The sequence below is a fragment of the Ailuropoda melanoleuca genome, chromosome 4, assembly GCF_002007445.2.
Source record: "Ailuropoda melanoleuca isolate Jingjing chromosome 4, ASM200744v2, whole genome shotgun sequence".
NCBI classification, from domain to species: domain Eukaryota; kingdom Metazoa; phylum Chordata; class Mammalia; order Carnivora; family Ursidae; genus Ailuropoda; species Ailuropoda melanoleuca.
The window spans coordinates 87,406,137-87,412,479 of NC_048221.1; positions in this window are offsets into that span (position 1 = coordinate 87,406,137).

Genomic DNA, 6,343 nt, shown 5'->3' on the forward strand with positions numbered 1-6,343 from the left:
AATGCTTTGAATGGGTTACAGCTGTGAAGCATGACATTGCGCCTTTAAGGCCTAGGGCAGGCAGTTGGGACCCCCAGGGCTGGTTGGCTTCAGCTGTTAGCAGCCTTTATCAGAGGAAGGCCCAAGAGGAACAGTCTCTACAGCCAGAGTGGATGATGAAAAACATCTAGTTGTTCCACTGGCCACTTATCCAAGTTGAATAGCATTTTGCTCAGCAGCTGGCTGTTGAAGTAGATGTGCAGATGGCAGAATACCTCCTTGGCTGTGTTTAGCACATCACAGTCACCATGGAGCTCCTGGATGGTGCAACTTTGGTGGCTCTGAAACTCTGACTTCACAGACATCAGATACTACTGATTGTTTGCAGCTGATATGCCCTTTTAATGGCATCCAAACTAATTTTGGTCTTACTGATCCAACAATGTGTGTGTTTCACAAATTAAAGCTTCATCATTATTTAAAAATATTTGCTAGATAAAAGTTCAGCTGAATTAAAAATACACTTGCCTTATCACAAATTTCATCACTGTGTTTATTAATAAAAAGAGCCATTAGATTTCTTGAATATAACTTTAACCATAATACATTTTTAATGGTTTCTAAAGAAATGATTTTAAATTTAAAAAAAATCTGTACAACATTTCTCATGAATGGTGACTGTGTTCGTTTCCTCTGGTTGCTGAAACAAATGACAACAACTGGGCTGTTTGTAACAATATAACTTATTCTCTTATAGTTCTGGAAGGCTGAAGTCTGAAATGGGTTTCTCTGGGCTGAAATCAAGGTGTCAGCAAGGGCCACACCACAACTGGAGGCTCTAGGGGAAAATCATTACTTGTCTTTTCCATCTTCTGTGGGCTGTCTTCATTGCTTAGCTCATGGCCTTGAATCACGTTGCCTTTTCTCTGCCTGCCTCCATCATCACATCACTTTTTTCTTCTGTCTTCAAATCTCCCTCTGTCTACGTTTTATTATTTTTTATCTTATTTATTTTATTTTTGTATGTAATCTCTACCTCCAGTGTGGGGCTCGAACTCATGACTTCAAGATGAAGAGTCACATGTTCTACTGACTGAGCTGGCCAGGGGCCCCCTTTTGCCTACATTTTATAAGGACACTGGTGATTACATTTAGGGCCCAACCAAATAATCCAGGATAATCTCTCCATGTGAAAATCCTTAATTCAGTCACACTTTTAAAGTCCTTGCTACCATACAGGGTGACATTCACAGGTCCCACGGGTTAAGAACTGGTTATCTTTGAGGACCATTATTCAGCCTACCACAGTGACTACCAAGCCTTTGAAGAGATTATAATTTGAAAGTCTTGATCAAAAACTATGTGTAGCTTTTTCAATCATAAAACCTGACTCTGAAGATTATGTTCATGCAGACAAGTTCAAATTTCTCATTCAAAAATTTGAAAAGATTTTATCTCAGAGCTTTATACAAGTTCAGTATCTAAAAATTCCCCTATTACTTTGCATTTATTTTTTTATGCTTTTATTATTTAAAAAGCAATTAACTTATCACCAAGTCCAATATGATGCCCACAAATTACCTCTAGGTTACCTCAGGATGCCACACAAATATTATCATTTTCTCTCTGTGTTGTTATGAGGAAAAGGTTGGGAAATATAGCTCTACAAAGTTTAGGAAATTAATACAAAGGAGAAAACAAGGCCAGGGTTTTAAGCAAGCAAAGTCTATATCTGTTATAATAAAAAGTCAAATACATACTCCCTAAAAGCCAGGAACCAGGAAAAAAATGGCACTATAAGCATTTAGAAATAACTATCAAGTATATATAACTGTCAGAAGAAAAATAGTTGCCTCTGGCATGCAAAGATGGAGTAAAGAGAGGTAGGGCAGAAGAGTACTGCTATTCATTATGGGCGTTTTGGTACCGGTTAGATTTTTTTTTTTAAAGATGTGCATCCTTACTGGAATTTTTTTTAAAAAGTTCAATTAAAAATGGCACCAGAACTTAACATTAATACACCACATTTTTTCTGTGGTCTTTTCTCCAAATGACAATCCTCCTCCTTTCCACTCTAGGGAGGGAAAAACACTGTTACTTTTTATTCCCTAATCATATTACCCATTTAATGACATATAATTACCCAATTATTTAGGTCTCATCCAAAGAACAGTCCTGAGGATCTTCTCTTTAATACTTAGAGTGGTGGGTGTGACATGCTTAAAATAAATTCCCTGAGACTAAGTTAGGGAACAGAAGTTCTTTATCCTTTCCTTCCCAGTGGTGGCACTGGCAGGAAATTTAATAAGCTAGACCAGAGGCAGAGATGTTTGGAAAACCATCAAAAGACATTTGATGGAATGCACAACAGGGAATCTTTAGTATAGTTGAAAGAGGAAGAAAAAACAGGATTAAACTGAATACTTTTCTATTTCACAGCTCTTCTCTATAAGGATTTCAAAGTCAATAAGTAGCCTCATCATCTATACATATATCACTACAGAAAAGCAGAATGTTTATTTTATCTTATGAATTCAGAAGCGATGTATTATTTCTTAATGACTCTTTTTATATTTTTGAATTATGATTACATAATGATCTATGTTTATTAAAAACCCTGAGAGAATATAGGTGGGTTTTTTTTTTTTATGGCTATCTACTCATTAAAGGAAATGACTCCTCTGCATCTATCATCAAGGGGGGATGTGGAGATGCAGTTTGGCACATGAATGAGTTATAACAATTTCATGGGCATCACCATTTCTCACCAACACTCTCCTCTGGACAACATGCAGAACAGGAGAAGCAGGAGACAACACAGTAAGGACTTGCCTTCTATGCAACTTCCAAAGGAGTATCTAGAGGGGAATTATTGATAAATGAGAACAAGATAATGCATGTTGCAGTTAAACTGCATTCTTTTGAGCCTGATGACTTTTAAAACGTAGAGGATTTATCAGCTCTTATCAACTCTTAGATAATTATCTGTAATGTGAGACAACACTGTTTTTTAAAGCATCTTAGTTATTTGAAATAATTGCTACTCTTGTGATATGAAAGTTAAATAATCTGCAAATGTAATTTAAAAGTCATACTATGATTAAATGGAAGGATATGTCATAATTTAAATTCACAACTTGTTTCAACAAACTTCCTGATTCATTAACAACAGGGTGTTGGCAACAGGAAAGAATGAAGTCTTTCTCTTCCTCAAGTAATTGGAAACACCATTCATTTTTTTAGACTACTCATTCATTAGTAGTTTGTTTCACAGATATTATTTGATATCTTTTTCCAGTTAACCCTGTTTGGTTACCTTTTCAGTCAAAAATGCCGTATTGTTAGATCTAGGCAGTAACTGGCAATTTTGCTAACAGTGGCCCTTTTTCCTTTTTCATGTGGGTGGCCTAGGATTTAGATAGGTACAGATGGGAGCCAATACTGAATGTGCGTAACAGTCTAGTGTATAATTGCTGCCTGGTTTCTTGGCTAAACACTCGGGGCAGGACATAGAAATTTTTATGTCTCTGACATGTTCTCCAAAACTGCTTTGCTTTATTTCTTGTGTGTAGGGGATGGAAGTAGGATACGCAAGAAAAAAAAAAAAAGACCACACACATTGCTGGTCTGTACACTTATTTCATACTTTAGCACTTCCTAAACTACCTCTTATTGTATAATGCTCAGGTTGGGAGTTAGCAAAACCTACTGTAAAGTCATCAGGACATTGCATTTGCTGCTATTATTCTTACACTTTGGCTCAAGTTCACATTCTAGGTGGAAATAACTAAAACTTAAAAATTCTTTATCTCTAAATAGAAATTGAATTTTATTTATTTATTTATTTATTGAAGATTTTATTTATTTATTTGACAGAGACAGAGACAGCCAGCGAGAGAGGGAACGCAAGCCGGGGGAGTGGGAGAGGAAGAAGCAGGCTCATAGCGGAGGAGCCTGATGTGGGGCTCGATCCCACAACGCCGGGATCATGCCCTGAGCCGAAGGCAGACGCTTAACCGCTGTGCCACCCAGGCGCCCCTAAATAGAAATTAAATTTTAAAACCTCTTTTTTCCCCAAGATTGTATTTATTTATTTATTTATTTATTTGAGAGAGAGAGAGAGCCCACAAGAGAGAACATGAGCAGGGGTAGGTGCAGAGGGAGAGGGAGAAGCAGAATCCCTGCTGAGCAGGGAGCCCGATATAGGGCTTGATCCTGGGACTCCAGGATCATGACCTGAGTTAAAGGCAGGTGCTTAACCGACTGAGTCATCCAGACACCCCTTAAATTTTTAAAATCTTCTTTATAGGTGGCACTAAACTGGTCATTCAGTATACACTTACTGAATGTTTGTTATGTACCAGGCCCTGTGCCAAGCACTATATCTAAAAAGCCATCTCATTCCAACTTACCCCTGCATACACAGTACTTCCCAGGCCCCCATCTTCATCTTCCTTTAGAACCCCCCAAGTTTCTGCAAAGGTTTAATCTGTAAATCTATCTATCCATGTTACAGATTTCTAATGATAGATATATCAACATCATGCACCTTGAAGGGAAATTCCACAGTGGTGTATCATGAAATAAAGGATTAAATCACATATACACCCCAGAGAAAGTGTTTTTTTCAGGTATTAAGATGTATAAATATATAGAGAGATAGGCAATTGCATTCTAAGCAGACTTGAAAATGCTCCCCTGCCATGATCTTCCTTCCCTATCCCCACATTATCTGCCAAGTGTTGTTTCTAGTGGCTCTGTGAGGTTGTTTCTAGTGGCTCTGAGGAAGTGGAAGGCTCTTTTACAAAATGTTTGGGGGCTCAAAACTTAAGTTTAAATCACTGTATAAACAAATTCCATTTTACAAGGCACTATTTGAAAATAATACTTGGGAATATAACTTCTAGAGTCCTACTTCTCTAAGATCCAGTCTCTGGGTGATTATGGACTTAACGGTTGAGAAGGTAGTTACTTTTTGGACATTTCTTGAGGCAGCAAATGTACAACATCCTTTGGTACTATATCTCAATATTTAATCACTCATAAATCAAGATGTCATTCTTAGGTGTTACCAAATGCTCCTGCAACAATTAAAATTTCACTTCTTCTTCCTTAACTTTCTGTAAAGGTAGAGAATAACTGATCACCCTACTCACAAAAAACCTTGTACAAATTAAAGACTCTTCATTGCCCCTTATCTTTTGCAGGCTAAGCAACCTATGAGGCCCAAACGTTTTGGTGGCATCTTATTTGGGTGTTAACACTGATTGATAAATACTATTTAGTGCTGCTATAATTTCTCTACATCACACAAAGGAGGCAGAGATTCTGATTAAGATTGTGTCTTCAAATGTTGATATTAAAATGTAGATATCTGGGTTTTAGACGTTTCTTTGGTTTTATTTGGGGAAATTATAGCTGAGAGGTCAGTCTTTTTGGATTTCACATAAGAAATACAGTACCAAGGACTGTTGCTCTAGAGAGCATGACAAATCACGGGCCTTCTCTGTGTTACTTATCTAATAACATTTCCATGTGAATACGTGGCACTAAATAATTAAAATTTGTTTAGAGACGAATCATTAAAAAAAAAATCTCACTTTGCCTTGGTTGATTAGTGATGTCCAAAGCCTCAAACTCCTAGGATTACTTGGTTTATTGGAGGCCGCTCAGAGAGCGCTGACAATTCATCTGTCCTGATGCAGGCTGAGTCATGAAGGGAAGTCTGAGATACGCCTTACAGGTGTCGGCAATACCAGGTGTGATTTAGTGGGCGCTGGGCTGGCGCTCTTGCCATTCCCACTCCACTGCCAACGTTTTTTAACATCCTCCTTCCTTGTGGACTTCAAGAATATTAAAGGTAAGCAGCTCAAGGGGTAACCTCCATTTCCACTTTGATCAGAAAAGTAAAAAATGCCTATCACAGCAGAAATCCCTACAGGAATAGGTACTGGGGGTGGTGGTTCTAGCGGCGGAGGCTTCAGCTGGCACTTTTTTCGACGCCCTAAATCCCTCCTTCTGTTAGTGGGCCCCACATATCCCACTACTTAGTCCTTAACGCACCTTCACCCTCCCTAGACCAGAAGTAGTCAGTAGAATTTGTATCTATCGAGAAGGGCCTGGGCTCTCTCAGGTAGTTGTCTTGGGCGTTCTGGCTCTATCCGCCGCTTAGCCGGAACATTTTTATGGACTACAAAAATAACCCCTCGTGCTTCAGGTTCTTTCCCTTGCTAAAGTATCTGCAGAAGGCAGGAATTTTACGGCTGAAACACCCCTGCGCCGCCGCCCTAGGCGCGGCTCGCACAGGCGGATCCCAGAGTCCCGCTCAGCGCCCACCTCCGCGGGTCTCCCTCCGGCCGGAGAC